The sequence below is a fragment of the Mus caroli genome, chromosome 10 (genome assembly GCF_900094665.2).
Source record: "Mus caroli chromosome 10, CAROLI_EIJ_v1.1, whole genome shotgun sequence".
Lineage (NCBI taxonomy): Eukaryota > Metazoa > Chordata > Mammalia > Rodentia > Muridae > Mus > Mus caroli.
The window spans coordinates 11,470,428-11,494,725 of record NC_034579.1 but is presented as its reverse complement, the minus strand read 5'-3'; the positions used below and the strand labels follow the sequence as shown (position 1 = coordinate 11,494,725).

The window sequence follows — 24,298 nt, the reverse complement described above, 5'->3', positions numbered from 1 at the left end:
AGTTTTATGTCAATCTACCACAGATACAGATTTGACTACCACTGCAATAATAATTCTAAATATAATTATGACCCAATGCTTCTCTATTATGTTCTTCAAGCAGGATGTAATAATGCTTCCCATTATTCTCTTTGTCCTGTTACCACTAAGGCCAGAACACTCAGTTCCCATGGTGTTGTGTAATAAAATACATGACAGAAATAATGTAAAGGAAGGCCTGCCTATGATGATGGACTTCTGCCCAGAATAACTTCCCCTTTCCTTAGCAGGTCAGTTGTGTTTTTCTACTTCTGAGAATTTTTCCATTTGATCTCACTGATAAAATTAAAGATTTATGAATACTTAAAAGCCCTTTTATTAACATTTTATGTGTTACAGGTCTCTAGTCATGACTATATGTTACTTGTGAGATTATCAATTTCTTTACATGTTTTTCTTTCTATCCCTAGAAATTTTGCAATCACCTTGAACATTTTCAGGATAAACCACCTAAGGATTTTATTTGCTGCTTAGTCCCTGATTTTACCTATTAGTTTCATGCATGCTGCACCTCCCTTCCCTATATTATTCCATTTGCATGCTTTGGGTTTGCTCTTGTTTTCCCATCTCTATTTTCATGAGATACAAATTTGAACAATTGTTTTAAATCTTCACTAAAATATGCATTTCACACTATACATTTCCACAAAGGTACTATTTTATCTACCCACAAATTTTGATGTTACATTTTCATTTTCATTCAACACAATGTGTTCTTTATTTCCTTGGAGACTTCCTCTTTGCTCATAGATTATTTACAAGTGTCTTTTCAGGTGTTTGAAGAATTTCAAGTAAGCTCTCTGTTATTGATTTATAGTTTGAATCTGTTGTGGTAAAAGAACATTTCCACAGGATTGAAATCCTGTAAATATATAGTATATTGTTTTATGACCCAGAATAAAATCTCCTGTGGTGTGTGTTTGCTTTTTATTTCTTCCGTTTTTATTTCATTGTTCTATTATGTTTTTACCTTCATGTGGCCTTATTGAATGCATTTTATAATTTTTATAAATTACTGATATTATTTTAGTATATCTTTCTGAGTAGCTCTTTATAGAAATAACATTTTATAGAAATAGCTTTGGCTATTGCATTATATAACTAAACTTACCAGTCTGTTGTTCTCATTATTTATTAACTTATGTAATAAAATATCTTTCCTTTATTTTCCCTCCTTAGTTAAAAGAAGAATTGTTTCTGTTTTTAAATGTTTCAGTTGCGTACCTTTTGACTATTCATATATGTTTATTGTTTTTCTTCACCTTTCACATGTAAATTAAGAAATCAATATGAAAAGGAAATCCACAGTGTGTTATTTGTAATCTTAAGATACTGAATATTGACGGTTAAGTTGCCAGAATCTAGCATCATCCAGAAGGTAGTTTCTTGGCATTCCTGAGAGGTATGTTCTTGGCTACATCACCTTCACAGTAGCTAACACCATTCTGAAGATTAGAATCCAGGACTGAATAAGGGGAAAGTGGGAACTGGATCTCACCAGTCTTCACTCCCACTGTGGATGTCACATGACCAGCTGCTTTAAGCTTACCCACAATGAATTCCCTGCCATGATTAACTTCATCCCTGGGTTATGAGGTATAGAAAATCTTTTCATGTTTAACTTGTTTTTGTTATGGCATTTAAACACTGAAACAAGAACCTGACTAATCTGAATCCTGATCTCATGTAGGCTGTAGGATTTCCATCTTACTATTTCACCGTCCGTTCATTGATGATATGGAAATTGCAGCTATCCCTTGACCTTTGCTGCCAGGTGGACTACTGCAATTAACCAGGAATATGGTTTTTGAGTTCTGTTATGGAGTTTATTCCCTGGGGCTTATTTTGACTTTTTTTTTCAGTGTTACAGTTATCATATAATTCTTCCATCTCCTTTTCATTTTGTTGATATTTTATGTATTATATATTGTAATTATTGATTGTAAACTATATAAACCAAAGCATTTATGATGGTTATCATTGAACCCACTTACCCAGAGGTTGTGTCTCCAGCTGATTATCTGTTAATTCTCTTGGTTATTTGAGATATGACTGGTACATTATGTAACCAGTGCCTAGGAAAAAGCAGTGAAGATAAGGTCAGTTATGGTGAGACTTTGAATCTTGGCTTTGTGATGTGACAGTACCTACCCCCCACCCCAAGAGAAGGGAGGTGTCAAATTATTTCTCTGGCCAGGTTTGCTATTTGGATTCTTTTAGCAAGTGTTCTTGAAGGAAGAAAGATATTCTAGATATGTATGTTTTTCCCATTAACTATGAGAATACTGAAGCAATGGAACTTAAAAAATTATAATTTTCCAATGGGTCCATGCTAAAACAAACAAAAAGAGGGCAAAGTTGTAGCTCTGGTACTACTCAGTGAAATAGCACATTTCCTGGAAAGAGATTTACCATAGTTAAGAGCACCTTGGAAAAGAAACAACTGACATTATGTTGGTAAGTCAATGGTGATGAGAAATACATCTTGATCAGGACTGCTTGGTTATGTATATCTTTTGCTTTCTATTTAATCCTAAAATGCATGTCAGGACCTCTAGATGAGGACTTCCTCATTCCTCTTCCCAATGCAGGCATATTGAATACATTTTCATTGCTTTTCAAAACCTTATCTCTTTAATTGGCTTGTTGAGGTGTAGTGGTCAAGAATATCTAGTTACGGTCACTGGAACGCAGAATCTAGCAACTCTGATTGTAGTTGATAGTTGCTTTGCGGTAAAGAGAGCCTCAGTATTGGTGATCAATCCCATAGATTCCATGAGGGCTTCACTAGTATGCCTGTGTCATGGGAGTAAAGGATATCTCACTGTCTTTCTCCATGTGGCCAACATTGACATCAATGCACAAAAGGTGATGAACATGCTGGTCCTCCATGACACCTACTCAGAAACAAGACAGGGAGAATAACAAGGAATTGCTGATTACTTTTTGATGGGTTTAGATATTTGTACTCCATGCTTGGTGTACCAATCACAGTGCAGAGGAGACTGTGTCACACACAGTCATGAGGAAGAAATCACTGTCTAACAATTTTCCTTCTCTGGCACCATTCTGAAAACAGTGTGTCTCACTTCATCACCTGTAAGAGTAGAAGTGAAAACTCCCCACTTGACCTTTGGCTGGTAGAGAGGATATTACTGTAGTATTTACATGGGTATTTTGCTGCATTTATCTGGAAAATATTTTTTAAAGTATCAGTATTTTCAAAATTGTTGTCTTTAAATTTGTAAACATAGTATAATTTGTGTGTATGTATGTGTGTGTGCATTTGCGTGTGTGTGACAATGAGTTCTTCGGGGTTGCGTACAAGAATATAGGTGAGGGAATACTGCACATTTCAGGTGTTCTATTTTTTATTATTTATTTATTTATCTTTTTTCTTTTTACACTCCAGATTTTATTGCCCTCCCAGTTCATCCTCCGACTGTTTCACATGCCACACCTCTGAATTTCAAAATCTTTTCCTTTTTAGAAATAGATTATAGAAAATATCTTATCCTGGCTTCCATTTTTATTAGATTACAGGAAAGAAGCTTGTATCTGCCATGTAAACTATAAATCCATTGCTTTTTATATCAATTAATTAATTTATTCATTTTTAATTTATTCTTCTTTCACTTATTACCTTCATGTTTTACATCCTGACCACAATTTCTCTTCCCTCTTCTCCTCCCAATACTGTCCTTCACTATTCTGCATGATTTTGGGATATTTCTCCTCTTAATAGGTTGCCTCATCTACCTTTAATATGAGTCAAAGTGCCTAGCCTTATAGCAAGTTGATATACCATGTTTGGTTGATATCCTGGCAGGCCTTCCCTTTTCTGAAGGAAAATGAGGAATGGATTGTGATAGGGGAGGTATTGAGATTTTTTTAAAAGGCTTTTCTAACTTACTAATACTTGCATCTCTAGGTCTCTGGTTTCTCCAATACTGTTATAATACATACAATCTATAAATAATGATGTAGGGTGTCCATTGGTACATTGATTCTTACATCATGAAATGCTGATGAACATTTCCTTTTGAATATCTTCCCATGTTTTCTTTTCTAGGATTTAGTATATGCTTAGATTTTAGCTGTATATGGCAAGAATAGAGAGAAGATCATGTACCCCATCTTTCCATTTGTGGAATTCTCATCCTAAAGTATTCTTTTCTTAGACCATAATCACATATTATTATTATTATTATTTATTATTATTATTATTATTAAACAGCAGGGAGTTTAAAGTATTCTAATTTTTCCTACTTTAGTTAACATACATTTTTCTCTGTCTTCTAAGGTTGTACCCATAATGTTAACACAGTAAATCTCTGAGTGTGCCTTGAACTCACCTCAGAAAAGGAGAAAAATATGTTTTTATAATGAGGGTCCTACATGCTTCTGTATCCCCACCTGTGCTAGTTTGAATGTGAATGGCTCTGAAGGGCGCATACTTTTAAATGCTTGATTTCAAGTTGGTGGAACTATTTGGGAAGGACTAGGAGGCAGGGTCTTATTGGAGAAATATGTCACTAAGAATAGGATCTGATATTTAAAAAGCTCCAACAAGCCCCAGTCTTCACCCCCATCTCTGTGTCTACATAGGAATCAAGTTGTAAACTCTCAGAATTGTATACTGCCCTAGCAGAATACCTACCTGCCTGCTGGGTACATTATGGTCATGGATTCTCTCTCTGAAACTCTAAACCTCAATAAACTCTTTCTTCTATAAATTCCCTTTGCCATGGTATTTTTTCACAGCAATAGAAAAGTAACTAAGGTAGAATTTGTCATGAGGAAGTTGACTATTGTTACAGCAAACCTTACATTGCTTTTTTGAAGGAATATAGAAGATGTTGTGACTTTAGACTGTAAACATGGTTGAATGTTGAAAGCAGGGTTGAATAGGATATCTCAGTAGAAAATTAGAAGACAGTATTGCTGATACCCATATAGATTATGGAGGCCTACCTCAAGAGGCTTCATAGTGGAAAACATAGTGCAACTGGCTAGAGACAATCCTTGTGATATTTTGGCTGGGAATGTCTCCGCTTTTGCCCTTGTCCTAAAAATCTGTCTGAGGTTAAATAAAAAGTTTGGGATTTATATCATTGGTATAGATTTTAAGGCAGTCTATTTTTGACTCTGTAGTTAGGTGTTAGGTTATTATCTACAACTTTTATGGACTCTAAAATGAAAACAAGAAAGCAGAGCAATATATATATACACAGCCTACACACACACACACACACACACACACACACACATATATATATATATATATATATATGTGTATATATATATATATATATATATATATATATATAGTCAGTTTGAGAAGAAAAGAATACCAGAATATTTACTGTTAAAGTGTCAGAGTCAAAACTAGAGTTCAAAGTGATAAGGAGAAAACTGATGCAAAATGGAATAGAGAGTGGAATCCTCAGGGTAAGATCCTACCCAGATAATCTGCAACTTGTGAATGGAAAAGACCTGTTGGATTTTCTGGTAGTTAAATGCTACAGCAAAGCACAGTTTATGCAAATGTAATTCAAGGATGGCCCAGGCTCTATCCCAAGCAGGCAGGAAACCTGGCAGCTTCATTCACATGATTCTGGCTTTTGAGTCAGGAAGGATACAGGAGTAAATGGGCATGGAGAGTTCTTCTTCACCTCAGGAAAGTTACTGATGCCAAACATGTTGCAGTGGAGTCCCTGCATACTGGTCCAAGGAGGGCATTGCATGAAGTTGGCAAAATAATGTGTGGGCTTTGCTGGCTGTCCCAAGATGGTGAGGAAGCCAGAGTCATGGGATATCTGCCAAGGAGGGCTGCATATGGAGAAGAGTGGAACCAGCCCAAAAGAGAGAAGTGTGTTGCAGTTAGCAAAACTGAAAGGGAAGAGTCATGTTCGCCCGTTGGCACTGAATATAGAACTACAGTATTTAGAAAATTTCCTGCTTGGGAATCAGTCTTGCTAGGGCCCAGTATTTTCTTACTGTGTCCCCTTTCCTGCATTTATAATGGAATGTATATTTTGAAACATTGTATGTTAGAAGTATGTAATTGGCCTTTTGCTTTTGTTTGACAAAAGGTTGCAGCTCAGAGATTTTCTTGAGTGTCAGAAGAGACAGGACTTGGGAACTGTGTTGAGACTGCAAAAGACTATGAGGACTTTTGAAGTTTAACTAAATGTATTTTCCGTTATGATATTGCTACAGATTTATGGCAATTAAGGAGTAGGACATAGTGGCCTAAATGAGAATGGCTCTCTTAGGCTCATATACTTGAATGGTGGAACTATTGTTCAGGAAGAAAGGTTCTTCTTAAAGGATGTGTCTCACTAGGGGTGGCCATGGGATTTTCAATAACCCATGTAATTTCCAGTCATCTCTCTCAACTTTGTTTGTTTGTTTGTTTGTTTAGGGTAAAGATATAAGGCCCCAGCTACTGTCCCACTGACATACCTGTCTGCCTGCTGCCATTCTTCTCACAAAGGTAGGCATGGACTCTAGCCCTATGAAACTCTACACCTCAAATGAAACACTTTCTTTTATATTTTACATTGGTATGATGTTTTATCGCAGCAATTGATATTTGAATGTAACTAAAACAACTACTCAAAGTGCCAAAGCACAATCGTAATGAACGTTATCAAGAATTTAACAGCAGCCTATAAGCTGGTGTAATTTTTAAATTATTTTTTTTTAAAGTACAAAGTATACATGTTGTGAATATTGAGCCCAATCTGGGGTTTCTACACTGCCTTTGACCATTAAATTCCTGGATAAAAGACACACACAATATTAAAATTTATAATAAGTCTTAATCATCAAAAGATCTGATATCTTTCATCTATGCTATTATATCTATTTCCCAGCCAATAATCCCATTATATAATTTGCCATGTTCCCTCTGGGCTTCTCTTAACTCCAATTAGCAAACCCACATGGCCAGTGTTTTAAGATTCTTACCTATGGCACCTTCTCCTTTCTTTCACCTTCTTCCAGTCATCAAGGTTGCCTCAGACATCAAGCCCAGGAACACAAGACTCTACCCACCTCTCTTCTACCCAGCTCTTGGCTATAGGCAGCTTTATTCACCAATCAGGAATAACTTTGGGAGGGGGGCACAGTTTCATAGTGTCATTTGGGAACATTACTTAAGTATTAGCAGAGTCTTTCCTCCCTTGAGGCAACCAAACTTTGGGGGCCAGCATTTAGTATTAAAGTTTAAGCAAAAGACCAAACCTCAACATGTCCAAATTAAGAATTGACTTTGTGGGGCTGGAGAGATGGCTCAGCAGTTAAGAGCACCAACTACTCTTCCAGAGGTCCTGAGATCAATTCCCAGCAACCACATGGTGGCTCACAACCATCTGTAGTGGGCTAAGATGCCCACTTCTGGTGTGTCTGAAGAGAGCAATGGTGATGTACTTCTATGCATAAGATAAATAAATAAACCTTTAAAAAAAGAATTGATTTTGTAGGTAGTATTCAGAATCCACTGCCACATGCTACATCTGATCACTTTCAAAGTTCAAATTTCTTTTTATTCTGTTTAATCTATATTTTACTACTTTTTCCTCATAGACTTTCTAATCGCTAACAAGTATGACAAAAGTTTTTCAACATGGTGCCTTGTAAGTCTTTGGAGAAAACCATGGCAATAAAAATCTAGTCAGTATGATTCAGCAAATATTTCACCTAGTGAACTCTAGGCCACCTGACCTGCAGAGCTAGAACCTATCATAAACATAAAAATAAATAAATAAATAAATAAATAAATAAATAAATAAATAAATAAATGTAAATAAGATAAATAAATAAATATTCAAAGTAACCGCTTTTGGTAATAGATAAATAGCTCAGTGCATGAAACAATTGTTATTCAAGCCAGCAGACCTCATTCTAGATCCCCAAAGCCCACACAAAATGATCACCAGGTAGATACATGTTAGGACAGAGACATGTTGAAGTAATCTAGTCATTAACCTTTAGGTTAATATAAAATTGTAGTTATTTAAAATGTTTGACAGTTGTTCTGCATTTACAAAGTATAATACTTTCCACTTTATTTTTCAAATTTCACTTTGAGGGTCACTTTTGTTTCCAAATACAGTTAAAATTAACTTTCCAATTTAAACAAGGAAAGCACCCCCTGACCTTGGAATTACCACTGAAATCATTAATAAATTTCAGTGCTTATACATTGATAATACTGAACATTCCAATTCATATTCATCCTATGACTTTGCCTTTACGCATATTTATTTTAACTTGATGAATAATATTTGTCATTTTTAAACAAAAATATTTTACATTTTTATCAGACTTGTAAATAAATACTTCCTATACTTTACAGTTACAAATGGAGCTATTTTCAGTTAATTGTATTTTCCAGTTAATCATTTCTAGAGTAAAGACTTATAAAACTCTTGCATACAGGTTTGATGACTAAAACAACATTTCAATGTATATTTCTTTCAAAATTCTTACTTTGCTTTTTTGCATTCAATATGCATTGCCTATAAAGTGTTTCATTTTCAAGTGAGTTCTTAAAAAAAAAAAAAAAAAGTCATGTTGTTTCTGTCCAGGAGCTAAGATGTCTAGTCTTTAATTCTTCCTCTATGTCTGTATTAATCCCTTCCTTTATAAGTTCGGGTGACTATGGATTCTCTGTATGTGCACCATTCACATGTACTTTTATTCTTATACTTAAAATATCTTTTTCTTGTGCAGCAGCTATGAGTTTTGTTCACTAAGACACAAATTTCAAGTTTTCAAGCTGAAATTTCAAAGGTGGAGCCTCAAGTAGATTTGCTTGTGCAAACATAATACAGTAAGTCCGTTTGTGTTGCATAATATGATATTCGTAAGTGTCTTCTGGTTGCCGCATATCTCTGCAAACAGCTTTGGATTCTGTGGGGTTTTACAAATGCCAGAAAGTCCTGATTTCTGTAGTGGTCCTGATTTCAAAATGCATAAACAAACTTGTATCCAGATGCATACACATAAAATGCTATTAACAAAGTTCTTGCTAATCTAAAAGGAGAGTGGCAAATGTGTTTTCTGGAGAGAATGACTGGTTTTTAATCTGTAGTGGAAATAAATCTCTCACTAAAATCTGAAGACACATTATCGTGAAGCTGTGTGGGGAGCAATGAAAGCAGATGAGTTAGCAATCAAATTTCATGCTTCGGGGCTTGAACTGTTTTTATATCGGTTATAATGACATATTTTGAAATAAGTGAAGAAATTTTTCTTGCCTTAAAAAGTCTAAAGTTGTCCATGTAGATCTTAGTCCTGTCTGGAGCTTCAAGCAGAAACATAGCTGTTGAAAATGAGAATTTCACAAAGTTCTATCTATCTTACATTATATTGAGTGATACAGAAATTTGTGTTGTAAAATATTTGGTTACAAATGGAATCTACAAGTTTTTAAGTGGTATTTGTCCCCACTACTAAGAGATTCTTAATCTTTTCTGTAATGTAACCAAAAGAAACATATTTATTACACATCATTCAGACATGCTCACTCACACGATAAATAATTATCTTCTTCTGAGAAAATGAGGCAATTTATTGTCTTTTATTTGGTTTTACAACTTTGTTCAAATATATGAGTTTTGTAACATGTTTTGTATTGCTATTATAAAACTTTTATTAGATGATTTTGGAGCTAATATGACTTTGGCATTTAAATGCCAATATTCAGTATTTAATGTTTACATATAATTAATTTCAATTTCCAATGCTACCAATAATACCAGCATTGGATTCTTAAGCATATAGACTAGCAGTACCTTTATTTACCACTATAGCCTAACAACCAAAACAAAACCACAACACTGCCATGAATGAATTTATGTGAAATTCTTGCTTAAAAAAAAATTGGCTGGAGAAAATAATGAATTGAATCAAATCTGAAATTTTAAAATGCTTTTTGTGAGAATATAAGATATGAGAAGAAATTTAAACATTATAGCTGAATTTGCTTCTTTGTATGAAACATATTGTTAACTGAGAATTAATTGTTTAGCATGAATTTACAAGTATTTTATAAATATCTATATATGTCAAGCACAGTCCTAAATTCATGTGAGCAAAATCACTTCAAACCTTTGCTATTGTGGAGTTTATACTCTAACATAATACCAATTTAAATGGACCCCAAACCACTTACAATACTATTTTTTAATTAGTATGACATGTCTTGAGTAAAACAGGATGACAGTGGATTGGGTAGGAGTGGGCAGATGTATCATAAGAGGCAGAAACAGTGGATGAGGACAAGAAACTTGTGTTTGCAGAATACAGCAGGGCAGCTGCACACATGAATTAATGACAGTTCAAATATACTACAGAAGAGCTCTGTAAAACCAAACTAGATGAAATTCCTGGATGGAGACTCCAGTAAGTTTAGGCACAAACTTCTACCTCTACCTGGGGGGGGGGGGTTATTGGTAAATGATGGCTGCTAGGAGATGTGTACTCAGTTTTCTGTAAGTAGATGGTCAAACATCCAGAAGTATATGAGTAATAGCAACTACACTTGACAGGTTTTAGGTTTTTTTTTTTTTTTTTTTTTGACACATGATTAGGACAATGTGAAGGGTAATGGACTGGGGAGTAGTTCATAAAGAAGATGAATATGAGCAAACTAAATTGTATGCAATTCTCAAACAACAACAACAACAACAATACAAAGTGTTGAAAAGACATTTCTCAGAAGACATCAAAGTATTAGTTTCCACATGTGTGTGGGTATGTACTTGAGTGGGTATGAGAAGGATTTTATGCAGTGTTGTGTATTAAGTAGATACTAGTTTCATTTTATGACTCCAAGTGTAATGATTGTTCATTTTAATTTGCTTAGGCATAGTAAAAAAACTCTTGACTGATTTCATATATAATAATTCAGGAAGACATATTAACTTTCATGTCAGAGAACTACTGAAGAATAATTAGTAAAATGTTTACTCAGAATCTTGTTACTGTTGATTGCCAGTATACTGAAAATTTCCCTCTAGATTGACATATGCTTTCTCAAAATAGAACATGACTTATAAGGAAAATTCAGATATAAGATAAGAGTCCCTATAGTCTGCCATTTAATTTGATTTTTAATTAATGTTGTGGGGGCTGTTTCATTCTCTGTTCCGTGCCATTAGAATCTCTTCCCCTACCTGGACTGCTCAGTTTGGCCTCAGTGGAAGAGGATATGCCTAGTCATGCTGGGCCTAGATGCCCCAGAGAGGGGTGGTACCAAGGGGGACTCTTCTTTTCTGAGAATGGGGTGGGTGATGGTGGGAGGGATTTTTAAGGATGGAACTGGGAAGAGTGGGCAGCTGTCATTGGGATGTAAAGTTAAATAAATTAATAAACAAACTAACAAACAAATAAATAAATAAATAAATTGTGTCTGTAGCTGAGTTGAAGGAGTAACTTCCTGACATACACAAACCCTGGATTTTGTCCTCAGCACTGCATAAATTGGGTGAGAGGGTGCACAGGAGGTGGGAGAGTAGATAGATCAGAATTTTAAAGTCATTCTTGGCTGTCTGGTATGCTAGAATGCAACCTGGTCTGCATGAGACAGTGTCAAAAAAGAAAACCAAGTATCCAAATGAAGACCAATGTCTTTTTAACTATATAGAAGTCTATGGAAAGAATAATAAAACCTGATTCTGTCATTTTCTAATGTAAGTTATATTCGGTATTCAAAAGCCTCTATCTTGAAAATTGTCCCTTTACCTTTATAAATAAATGTAAGGAAACAAAATTAAGTTTATATTTTCCACTAAAAATAATCATTATAAATATTTAGCGTATACACTCTTAAATGATGCAAATGTAGTTATGTTGAGCACATTTTCCAAAAAGAGAAAGACTTGATCATGGTACACACAAAAGGCAGTGGAGGCAGGCTGTAAGACCTCTTCTTCTATTGTGTGAGCAAAGCTTTGGTCTTTACTGAAGCTTGTCTGCATTTTAAAGCATGCTTACATGTGTCACTGTAAGACAATATTCTAGTATTACAAATCATGGCTTTGAAAAACTTGTCATACTTTTATAGTCGTGACACTGAGGTGCCAGATTGTATCCAATGTGCTCTTTAAAGACATCTACTCACATGGCTCCTGATAGGACTTGGGCACTTACTCCTGTGTGCCAGGAAGATGATGAAACCCTTCCTGGCAGCTGTGTGGACAGGACGCTCACTTAAAGTCTTCCTCTTTCTCGACTTTCCTTGTCCATCGTTTTTTCAGCTTCCTAATATGGGTTTATTAATAATATACAGTTAGCAGTAAACTATGTATAAATGAGTTTTCTAAAAAGTTAAATATTACTTGCCTATTTTTCATTTAATGTGATCCTGTCCACATATGTATAGATGTATTTATAATCCTCAAGATACTATTTTCTCTACAATGGTATAATTTCAGGATAAATAAAAGAGGAAAAATAGGTAATAATATGATTTTCGTGCTTTTTAAATCGAGTAAGCAATTATGCTGAAATATTGGACGTTGAACACTGGAGATGGGGAGATGTCTCATGGATGAGAATATCTGAGAGAAAAGCTTGAGATTCTAAGTTCAGATCCACAACAACATAGTTCATAAGAACCTGTAGCTTTGATGCTGAGGAAATTAAGCAACAGAGAAAACACATTCATAGAAGCCCTCTAGAAAGCCAGCCTGACAAGGGACAGGAGGACAAGGGTCAGTGAGAGACCATCTCTCCAGAGAATAAGATAGAGAGTAAAAAATACTATCCCAGCATTCTCCTCCCGAGCCTGTGTGGAGACATGTATATATCACACAGCACACACACACACACACACACACAGAGGTACAGATACACATAGATACACACAAACATACACAAAGACACATATAGATACAGACACAATACACATAAACTCACACACACAAAGACATACATACTACACACATACATACACAGAGAGGTACAGATACACATAGACACACATAAACATACACAAAGACACATATAGATACAGACACAATACACATAAACTCACACACACTAAGACATGCATAATACACACACATAAACACAAACACATACATATAGACACACAAAACACATACACATTGACATAGAAACACAAAAACACATACATATAGACAAACATGAACACAAACACAAATGTATATGCATGGAAACACAGATACACACTCAAAAACATATACATAGACATACGTACATACACATAGACACAACACACACCATGGGAAATCGACATTATCATTTTATTTTAGCATATGAAAGTGTGTTTTCTCACTACAAAGTAAATGAAAATCATGAACTAACAAAGCCTTTACCAGACTACAAGACATTGTCTCATTATTTTGATTGATCATAAAACTCTCATTAATAGAACCATACATCTTCATAATTCATATAACTAAGTAGCTAACAATTTTAACTGAGTTTAGAAAATATAAAACCTCTGTCCATATTGTGTTGTGATTCTGCAGATAACTATTCATTTGTAACTTGTCTAGGCTTCACCAGACAGTATATCATTGAAGTTAAGAAAAAATTTGAAATGGTTAATAATAATCTGGATTCATTGGAAGCTATCCTTATACTGCACCTTCAGTGAGCTGCTTGCGTTCAAGTCATTTTCAGAGAAGAAAATTTTGTTTCTTCTCTCAGGAATCAGCAAGTCCATAGCCATCAATCTACCACAAAATATGGTTCTCCAAACACATGTCACTAGTTTATTTACATTGCTTTTTATTGGCTCAAAGAAAAAATAGAGCTTGTTTGCAGTCTTACTAAGTGTTGAGAGCTATTGCAGTACACCACCACTTATTGCAGTTCTCTCGACAAACATTAGAAGGACAGTTTCCCATTGGCTTTTCAGTAAAACTCTGTCTCTAGCCACTCTGATTGACAATGTTCCCTGTGATTCTAAAAGAGTCTTGGGTTCTCATTTTTTAGCTAAATAAAGTATTATGCATTTATTCTAAATTATCAGCTTATTGTAGTAGCCTGTAAAAATATTCACTTGCAATTCGAATAGCAAAATGAATGGTTAAACATGCAAAGTATTTAGCATGGATATATTTCTAGCTAGGGGGAAATATATATCTGCAAATCCCCAGTGACAGAAGTGGGATATTCGTCATAGGCCAAAATACAGCTTATATTGCAGAATGAAGGGGTGATGAAAATGCCAAATGTGTATGGGAAAGTACTATGTACCGGCAATACACCTTGATAACAGATTAATCAATCAGGAAAATAGAAAATGCAATAAAATAAGCTTTGAAATTTTGCATTTATTAATCACTCAAAAATCTACATTGAATCTATACAAACTCATTTCCCACCATCCAGGTAGGACAGATTCTTGCACCTAGGAGGTGATTACAGCCACCTGTAGCTCCTGCTCTTGGGAATCTTCCACCCATTTCTGGAATCTGCAGGTCTCCGGCATGCATGGGGCACACATACATGTCGGCAGAACATTCACACACATAAAGATAAATAATATTTTCTAAAATACTGTATCTTATAGTGAGTTTACTACATCATACAGCTACAATGTCCATCCAAACATTTACTATTTCCTCTTTTTTTTTTCAACATAGACTTATTTTAATAGTATTTTTTTTCCAGGCATAGACCATGTTTGTTCTCACAGGAATCCCACAAATAGACAAAACTAGAAGCTATAGTGTAAATGCAAAGAGACTATTAGAAAGAAAGAAAGAAAAAAAGAAAAAAAGAAAGAAAGAAAGAAAGAAAGAAAGAAAGAAAGAAAGAAAGGAAGGAAGGAAGGAAGGAAGGAAGGAAGGAAGGAAGGAAGGAAGGAAGGAAGGAAGAAAGAAAGAAAGAAAAGAAAGTCCTGTCAAAACCTTATAAGACAAAGAAATTCTGGTGATGCTATTGAATTCATTATATTAGCCATCTGAATTGGACATAGGCCTGTGCTTAGGAGTGTTTTGTAAGTCCAGTGAGACTCTGTTGGCGAAACTGGTTTTTCCTTTACACATGGTTATCAACTGGACATGGCATCTGGGTTATGGATGGGGTCTGGTATCCCCTTTGCACTGGCACTCTATCTAGCTGAGAGCCACACATGCTCTGTAAATTCTACTCTAGCCTCTGATTTCTTTTCTGTTTTTTTTTTTTTTTTAGATTGGTGTTGTACTTTATTAATAAAGTAATAAACTTCTTATAAGACAAGAAAGAAAGAAGCAGAAATGAACCCCACCCCCAACTGTAACATGAGTGAAAGTACTTTCATAAGAATTTTACCTGAAAGGAAACCATAGATGAGGGGCTCACAGACATAATTGAGAACCCCACATGAGAGACTCTGTCCCAGTGGTGTAGAAGAGGAAAAGAGCGCAGAACTGTGAACTACCTTAAGTAACCTTGCAGTAAATCACAAAACCTTTGATGTTTTCCCATTGACAGACATCAGAAGAATGTTTGCATGATCGTCTCAATAAATACAATGAACTCGTTTCTTGACATTTAAAGTGCATTCGTGATTGTTGAAAATTTAAATGGGAATAAATTGTATATAAAACAATATAGTAAGAACAATGGGACTAAAAAGGACGTAACTGCCTAGAAAGAAAGGAAGAAATGGGAAAATACTTGCCTATCTAAAGGGAAAAGGGAAGTGGTCTGTGAAGCTAAATGAGTTGGGAAATAACTATTTTTCAATTTTTTATTAGATATTTTCTTTTTTATTAGGTATTTATTTCATTTGCATTTCCAATGCTATCCCAAAAGTCCCCCACCAACTCCACCACCCACCCACACCCACTTCTTGGCCCTGGCATTCCCCTGTACTGAGGCATATAAAGTTTGCACGACCAATGGGCCTCTCTTTCCACTGATGGCCGAATAGTCCACCTTCTGATACATATGCAGCTAGAGACACGAGCTCCGGGGGGTACTGGTTAGTTCATATTGTTGTTCCACCTATAGGCTTGCAGATCCCTTCAGCTCCTTGGGTAGTTTCTCTAGCCCCTCCATTGGGAGCCCTGTGATACATCCAATCGCTGACTGTGAGCATCCACTTCTGTTTGCTAGGTCCCGGCATAGTCTCACAAGAGACAGCTATATCAAGGTCCTTTCTGCAAAATCTTACTAGCGTATGCAATGGTGTCAGCGTTTGGAAGCTGATTATGAGATAGATCCCTGGATATGGCAGTCTCTAGATGGTCCATCCTTTTGTCTCAGCTCCAAACTTTGTCTATGTAACTCCTTCCATGGGTGTTTTGTTCCCTGTTCTAAGAAGGGGCAAAGTGTCCACACTTTGATTGCCATTCTTCTTGAGTTTCATGTGTTTCACAAATTGTATCTTATATATTGGGTATTCTAAGTTTCTTCCTGAATAGAACAGCAAGGCTCTCTCACTCTCTGCCCATTGTCCAACTGTCAGCTCTGTATTTCTTCCCATCTACTGCAGGAGGAAGAATCTCTGACAATGGCTGGGCAAGAGGCTGGTTTATGAGTATAGTAGAGTTCCATTAAGTGTCATTCTTTTAGAAAATTAGTAGCACTTGACTTTCCTCTAACTACTTGGCCTATCTGGTCTCCAGTTCTTGACCACCCAAGCAGAGTCAAGTACTGGTTCTATCCCATGGATTGGGCCTTAAAACGAGTCAGAGATTGGTTGGTTTCTGCCATAAGCTTCATGCCACTGTTGTACCAACACATCTTGCATGCAGGTCATCATTGAAGACTGAAGAATTTGTATCTGGGTTGATGCTTACCTTTCTCCATATTCCATTTTGCTGATCAATGTCAAGGGCTGTATATTGATTATTAGTTATTGAAGTTTTCAGTTTTATAACTATTTGGAGAAATAGTTTTAAGACTATTTCTGAAGTCTTCTTCTAAATTTGTTAAATTTTGAAGCAAAGTTATGTATTTGAATGGAATATATAATGGAAATCTCTTAAGATTAATAATGGAAAGGAAAAACCCTCTGAAATATTTTGTAATTATTTTTTTTCAGATAGCAAGAATTTTTAACAAATAATATTTCTTTTCTGCTTCTGGATTGAATCCAAAATACCACATTGTGTTCTGCTTTCATGCATCTTTACTCTCCTGTGACAGGACACACTTCAGTCTTGCTTTGTGTCCCATTTTCCAATTGATGTGTTTACGTCTAAAGTAATTATGAACATAGATCAAAATGTGCCAGCTGGCTTGCTGGTTTTTGTTCGGCATATTTGTTTCAATTTTGTTTTCCTGACTTCTGTTTTCATTGTGAATTTTATGATTACATTTTGTCTTCCTTGTTTGTTTATACTCTTTGTATTCTTTGTCATCCAAATTATAAATATCTTTTAAAATAATGTTAATTATTTTGGGGGATTTAAAACACTTCTATTATATGTAATATTTCCCACCCTTATACCTCCCATCCTTTATCTCCTCCCTTTCTTAATGACATCTTCCTAATTATCATTTTTACAGAGGAATCTGCATACACAGACTGACTACATGGAATTCAATAACCTAAGAGAATCTTATCAATGAAGAAGGCTGATTTTTCTCAGCATTCATGGATTACCTGTAGTTTACCTATGGATGGGACCCTGTAATAGTTCCCTCATTCACATTAGCATATATCAACAAGTGTTGTCATCACATAGATATACTGTATATTCTTTGCACCTCATGAAATTTATTTTCATTTAAAAAAAAAAAAGCAATGTTTCACAATACTGAATTAAAAGGGTTGAACTCTTAAACTTACAATTTTAGTCACTTTAAGAACAAAAGGGCATAGAGCATATGGACCCATGACTCATTCCCTTGCACAATGACTGAGATGGTCAACAAACTTACTACTGATGCAGAAGAGCCAGCAGATGGAAGATAAGCAGGAGAAAGAGATTTATGGTATGGCTGATGACAGAAGCAGTGCTCAAAATATACTAACAGCAAAATGTCACTTGTAAAGAGTTTAAAATAAAACCTATGTATAGGTGCACTGAATATGCATCTGTAAGTAAAACATTTGTTGTAAAACAATAATGGCCTTATTCCACAGCAATTATCATAACCATATGGGAATACAAGGCAAACATGATTCAGACTGCCTGGATATCAGATTTCAGTTTGATGTTTATCTGTCAAAGCTTCCTTTTAATCTCCAGAGAATGCCGAAGGCTGCATGTGAGAACATGTTTGTTGTAGTGATCATATTTCATTAAAATTGGAGAATCAGATTCTGGAAATCCCAGTTGTCAATAGCATGTTCCTTCAACCAGTAATTTTAAGCTGTGATGTCTTACTTATGAAAATGCTAAGTAATTAGATAAAAGACAATGAATAACAGAAGCAGAAAACAAAATATTTTTCTTGCAGGTAACGGTTGCTATTTCTAAAGCTATTAGCATACTCAAGAACAAGCTGTTTTTTATGCCCAGAAACAACATTACATAAACTTTCACCTTCCTTCTCTCACACATATGTGCATGCATGTCTGACACACACACACACTATTTAAAGGATAAGAAGTTGTCAAGCCTTTCTTGTCACTTAAAACATTTTAGTTTTTTCTATATAACTTCCATTAATATGCACACTCAGCAACAATTACTTTTGTTTCCTGATAGAAACTGTAATGAAATAAGGGCAGAAAAGTAAAAACACTTACACTCTTTATATATTTTGAATATTTGAAGTCAATATGCTACTTAATTTTCAATTAGGTTTTTATAAATCTAATTTTAGAAAATTTTAATATTAAAATGATTTTTAAGTGGTGGGTTGAGGTATAGCAATAAGGAAAATACTGAATTACTATGTCCTGTGCTGAGCACTTGCTGTTGATTCCTTCATTAAACCTACAAGGGCTAATAAAATACCACCTTGTACTTGAAACTTTATTGAATTCTAGGCCATAAAAGAATAATGTCCTTTTCCATAGCTTTGAAGTACACCTTTCTAGTTCTGCATTCTCTATCTGTGAATCTTCAATGACATGTCAAATCTTTAAGGATTATGACACAACTGAATAAAAACGGTTTGTTCGATATTTAAATATTTTAAAGAGTTAGACAATGTATTTGAATTTTCTCTTGTAGACAAAGGACTATTTGACATCTAAGATGCCAACTGTTTCAGGTGCATTCCAGATACCTTGTAGTTGTTGTTATGGTCCAGTAGAGTGCATGCCTTATATAGCCAACACTGTATATAGTAATCAATAACTTCTTACTAAACAGGATATTATGAAACACAAAATACTTGAGAAATAATTACTCAAACACATGTTTGATCAATTCTGCATAACATACAATAGAACAACTTAGATGTTCATGTACTTTTTATAAAACATCATTTTTCTCCACATATATGTATGTGTGTTTAATTTCAAATAGTTTATTTTTAGAACCCTTCACATGTCTGTTACATATTTATTTTAATAGTATAAAAACCCAAATGTTATCAATCAACTATGTGAGTTATTAAAAGAGATAATATTAATTTAGGTCATTTATAACTAATGTAATTCAGGATCAAGTTACTCCAAGTATAATAAATGTCTTAATAAACATGAAAATTATATATCAGAATATTTAGAAAAAATATCATGTGAAATACTAATCACAATACTAAGTAAAGAGAATACTTTAAATTATAGCATCAAAATTTCAATTGTGATGTTTTAGGAAGTTGGATTAAATATTCTGCATTTCTTGAGGTTAGGATGATCATCTTCATGAAAGAGAGTACAAGTTCTGATGGTGACTTTACAAAACACTTCTCTTAGAAATTTAATTTTAATTATTTAGCTTTCCTTTTCTTTAATATCTTCTAAGAGTTTGAATAAGTTGGTACAGAGACATAGAAAGATAAATAAATTCACCCTACTGTTAAGTGCACATGCTTTTTTCTGGTAATTTTTTCCTGCCAATGCATGGGCATGTCCCAAGACACCTACAATGAGAATAAGTGATGTCTTTGTCTACTTAATACTCTTTTGTCCAGAGACATGAGTGATCATATGGAAGACACCTGACAACTATGTTGAACTAACAACGACATAGCTAACTCTACAACGTAACTCTCAGTTTTACAGAAAAAGGTAGGATTAAATGGCAAAGATTTTGTCTTTATGTATTATTTAGTACACATATTAGGTGATGATTCTATGCATACAATCAACATATATATCAAATATATACTTCTTTGCACAGACATTTCCGGTTTATATACCCCTTAACTCTTTCTAAAGAATATGTAATATGGATATACAAAGAAAACAAATGAGTTTCTTGCTCTATGAGATCCATTTGTTTTGTAGTATCCAACTTAGTACAAGTGGTAGAGGCATAGTGAACTCTATTTTCTTTTGCCTTTTTTTATTAGATATTTTCTTTATATACATTTCAAATGCTATCCCAAAAGTTCCCTATACCCTCACCCGCCCTGCTCCCCTACCCACCTACTCCCAGTTCTTAGCCCTGGCATTCCCCTGTACTGGGGCATATAAAGTTTACAAGACCAAGGGGCCTCTCTTCCCAATGATGGCCGTTAGTATGATGTTCATATAGCAAAATATTGTGAAGAGTCCTAGATAACTTCAGCTGCTAAATTGGCATACCATAGAGTCATCTAAAAGACTCTCAGTGAGAGGTTACCAGACCTGATGTGTCTGTGGCCATGCTCATGAGAGACTGTGTTGAGTGATGACTAATGTGGGAGGGTTCATTCCATTGTGAGTGGCACTATTTCCTCGCAGGGAGGACAGGTCTATAGATGCAAACTAGCTGACCATAAGTCAATGATCAAGCCAGTAAGCAGCATTTTTACATCACCTCCACATAAGTTATTGTTCGGAATTCTTGCTCGGTATTCACTTGATGATAACTTTTGACCTGAAAGTATGAATGAAATAAATTAATCCCTTCCTCAAGTTTATTTTAGTTAGAATACCTTTTCAAATCAATAGGAAATCAAACTAGAATACAAGACCATGCCTGTCCTTTGACAATTTCAGTTTTATAATTTTTAACATAAAATTTATTATACTCTTGTAGCCAGGGGGTCATCATAAAAATTAAGACAAAACAAAACTGATCAATTCTTTAAAAGAAAACAGGTAAGCTATTTTGCAGTAACTAACTAGGTTTACCATTTGTATTATCTGATTGAAAATCTAAATGGTCTGTTCATATTTCTATAAAAAAGGAGGGAAAATGGAATGGTTAAAAGTGGAAAGGATAGAATTATTAAAGGATGACAAGGCCAGAGAGCAATTGTGATATTTATGCAACACTATTAAAAATGTTAGCCTATGCATCCAATTCATACTTTCATGTATAAAAACATAAAGCATACATGTTATTCAGTATGCCCTTCAGGATGTTTTTGTATGTGAATATATATAAAATTTAGAAGGAACACTTATAAAGAATGCTCACAACATCCCTGATCTTAGTCTTAGCAAATTGAAATTAGTTCAAAAACTGAAAAAATAGTGTGCAGCAAGAATCACTCAATATAATGCATTTCAGGATCCACAAGGAGCAAGCTACAGTTATAAGCAACAATGGCATTCATATGACCTGTGCATACAAATGGAACATGAGGGAAATAAGGACAAAGTCTCCATATTATAAGATAATAGAAAAAAAGAGAGAAGATGCTAGGAGACCAGAAGACCATCAAAACATCTCTGAACCCACTTAAAAAGTCAATAACTCTTGTGTATCCTACATCCAAAATGACAGCCTATGCTGTTTCTAGCTCTGCATCACAGACTTGTTTAAAATGTGCTCAGAGCTTTAAAAGCATTGAAGAAGTATTCACTTCTCAATGATCAACATGTTTCTTTTCTAAAATTCAACTTGGCATTACATTGTAAAACAAAAAAATGAAAATGTAGAGATGATACATTTTCACAAAGAAATAATAGTTTTTAATAAAACATTTTTTCCTTAGTTCACCTTGTCTATGTAACTGTTTTTACTCTTTGGTTATCTGCCACTCTGTCCACATCTCTGATTAGCTGGCGATGATATTTCAGGATAAGATTGTAGCTGATCACTGAGATATGTGATCAAGCATCAGCCCAGTGTCTTTGTAAATTATAATTTGTTGACTGTTTTCTGCCTCTACTCTCTTCAATAGCAGAACATCTGTTTGTCTCATATCTACCTCATATCTATCAACAAATGGAACTGTTAGAATAATCAATTGGAAAAGAAAACTACAGTTTTCTGATTCTACCTTAAAACCACACTTCAAGATGCTTCTCTCAGATCTTTTCATCACTTGCTTCTTACTCGACTCTCCATCAGTCTCCTTTCATTGTTTTCTTTTTTACAATATTGAGCCATGCAGAGGACATCATTGACAGAACAGAGAATTCAGTCATATAACATATTGCATATAGATTTAATATGACTGTCTTGTGATTCTGGAGACAAACATATGAACACAGAACAGCACACAGATTCTGGCATCATCTGACATGCAGTACAGATAGCAGTGTGTACAGACATGAGGTATTGAAAAATAGGCAGAAGAATTGGGGGTAGCACTGACACTAGCAACTGACAATGCTGGGGAAATTTACAAAAGCACCTGGCTTCTATCTTAGAATCATATCTGAAAACCCAGAAATTATCTGGGGAATCTCAATCTGTCAGAGACACATCGTGGTGCTCACCTCATCTTCTCCTTGACCATTACACTGTGTGCCTTTTCTTTTTTCTTTCTTTTTTTCTTTTTTCTTTTAATTATGTCACCAACTGCCCTTCCTCTGTCTTTGAGTTTGGAACTACCTGTGACACATTCTGTAATTTAAAGGAACAACACTGCATTCAGCTAGATACTCTCAAACTATAGAGAATCTAGAATCAGGAAATATTTCTACCTAGAGTATGTCTAACTTAAATCCTATTTCCCCCTATTTTCTCAAAGACAAAAACAAAGAACAGAAACCGACCTTGCACACATTTAATGCTATGGTCAGCGGCTGGGGCTGGGTAAAGGATAAATTTTCCCTGTGATTGTTCAAATTTTCTGCTGTTCCTCATGTAAGTGACCACAGCAGCAAGATGCTTTTGGGGGACACCACTCCATGGTGGCCTGCTGCATTTTTAATGCTAGAGCTAGATTCCTGTGCTGAGATCTTTCTGTCCTCCCCAGAGCCACCAAGACAAGAGCAGGAGGTTTCAACTTTCACCTTCAGCAACTCTTCCTCCTTGGCTCAGTCAGTCGGCAGGAAAGGGAAGTCTGTGTAGGGGTGTGGAGCTTTTCCTCAGATTAACATGTTTCTGGCTGCTGACAAAATTAGAAAAATAAAATAAATAAATAAATGAAACATCATCAAAGATAAAATATCTTTATTGCACGGATCACCAATAAAGGGAATGGATTTTTGAACACCAGCAAGCCCACCCCTTTGGGCTTCAGGAGTCACCTCTTCCTTACATAAAGCATTCATTACCTTACCTCTGAAAATGATTTCTGACGATAACCCGGATATGAAAATTAGGAACCAGCCAGAAAGCATTTCCTCTCCTGTGTGGTGCCAGCTGCCCCCTCTGCGTCTTCTCATTTATCCTGGCAGTGGTTTGTCTCTTTGCCTTTAAAAGTTAAGTCCACCTTCATCGCACACTGTAGAAAGAAGTGAAATTAAACTGCAGTGTGTTCTAGAGGAGAAAATCTACTTTATTCATCTCTCAGCCCTACTTTAACTTACACTGACCTAATTACAGCCCACACCAGGAGAGGCTGAGTTAGCAGAAGGAGCGCTTCTGCCACCTAGTGGTCAGTGCTCTGAACTGTGAGCTGAGACCTGACCTTTTTTTTTTTTTTTACTTTATTTTTGAAAGGTCTGGCACAGAAGTGCAAATGACCTTCTCTGGTATCTGCATGAATGCTAATGATCAGCCTCCTCCCCACCCCCCACCACCACTCAGCTTCTTCGGAAGGTCTAAGGCGTAATGTTTTTCTAAACAACTTCATCTAGAGAAAGTTGAATTAATGCCTCCTCTGATGTACGATAGCTTTAGAAACATTTTATTAAGACTGTATTATATGACATTTCATGAATATGAAATTGAAAATCATAATGCAAATATTAATACTACTGAAAGCAACATTTGATATACTATGTGTTGAACTGAATACTTAAAGGTCTTACAATCCTCCTCACTAAATCAATTACACTCCCTCCCAGCAAACACACAATTTTGCTAGCTGAATGATTTCTCTGAAG

At 35.2% G+C, this 24,298-nt stretch overlaps 1 long non-coding RNA gene across 2 annotated transcripts in view; it reads right to left on the bottom strand.

The window, feature by feature from the left end:
• LOC115032121 overlaps positions 1 to 23,742 on the bottom strand; it is a 52,590-nt gene extending 28,848 nt beyond the window's left edge. The window contains exons 1-3 of one of the 2 annotated variants that reach the window (XR_003837755.1): positions 23,530 to 23,742; positions 23,261 to 23,358; positions 2,034 to 2,114 (exon numbers count right to left, since the gene is read on the bottom strand). This is a non-coding gene — a long non-coding RNA (uncharacterized LOC115032121). Of the gene's footprint in view, positions 1 to 2,033; positions 2,115 to 20,537; positions 20,946 to 23,260; positions 23,359 to 23,529 lie in introns of those variants that run through there. The other variant, XR_003837754.1, reaches the window with a different exon arrangement.
• Positions 23,743 to 24,298: the final 556 nt, after the last annotated feature.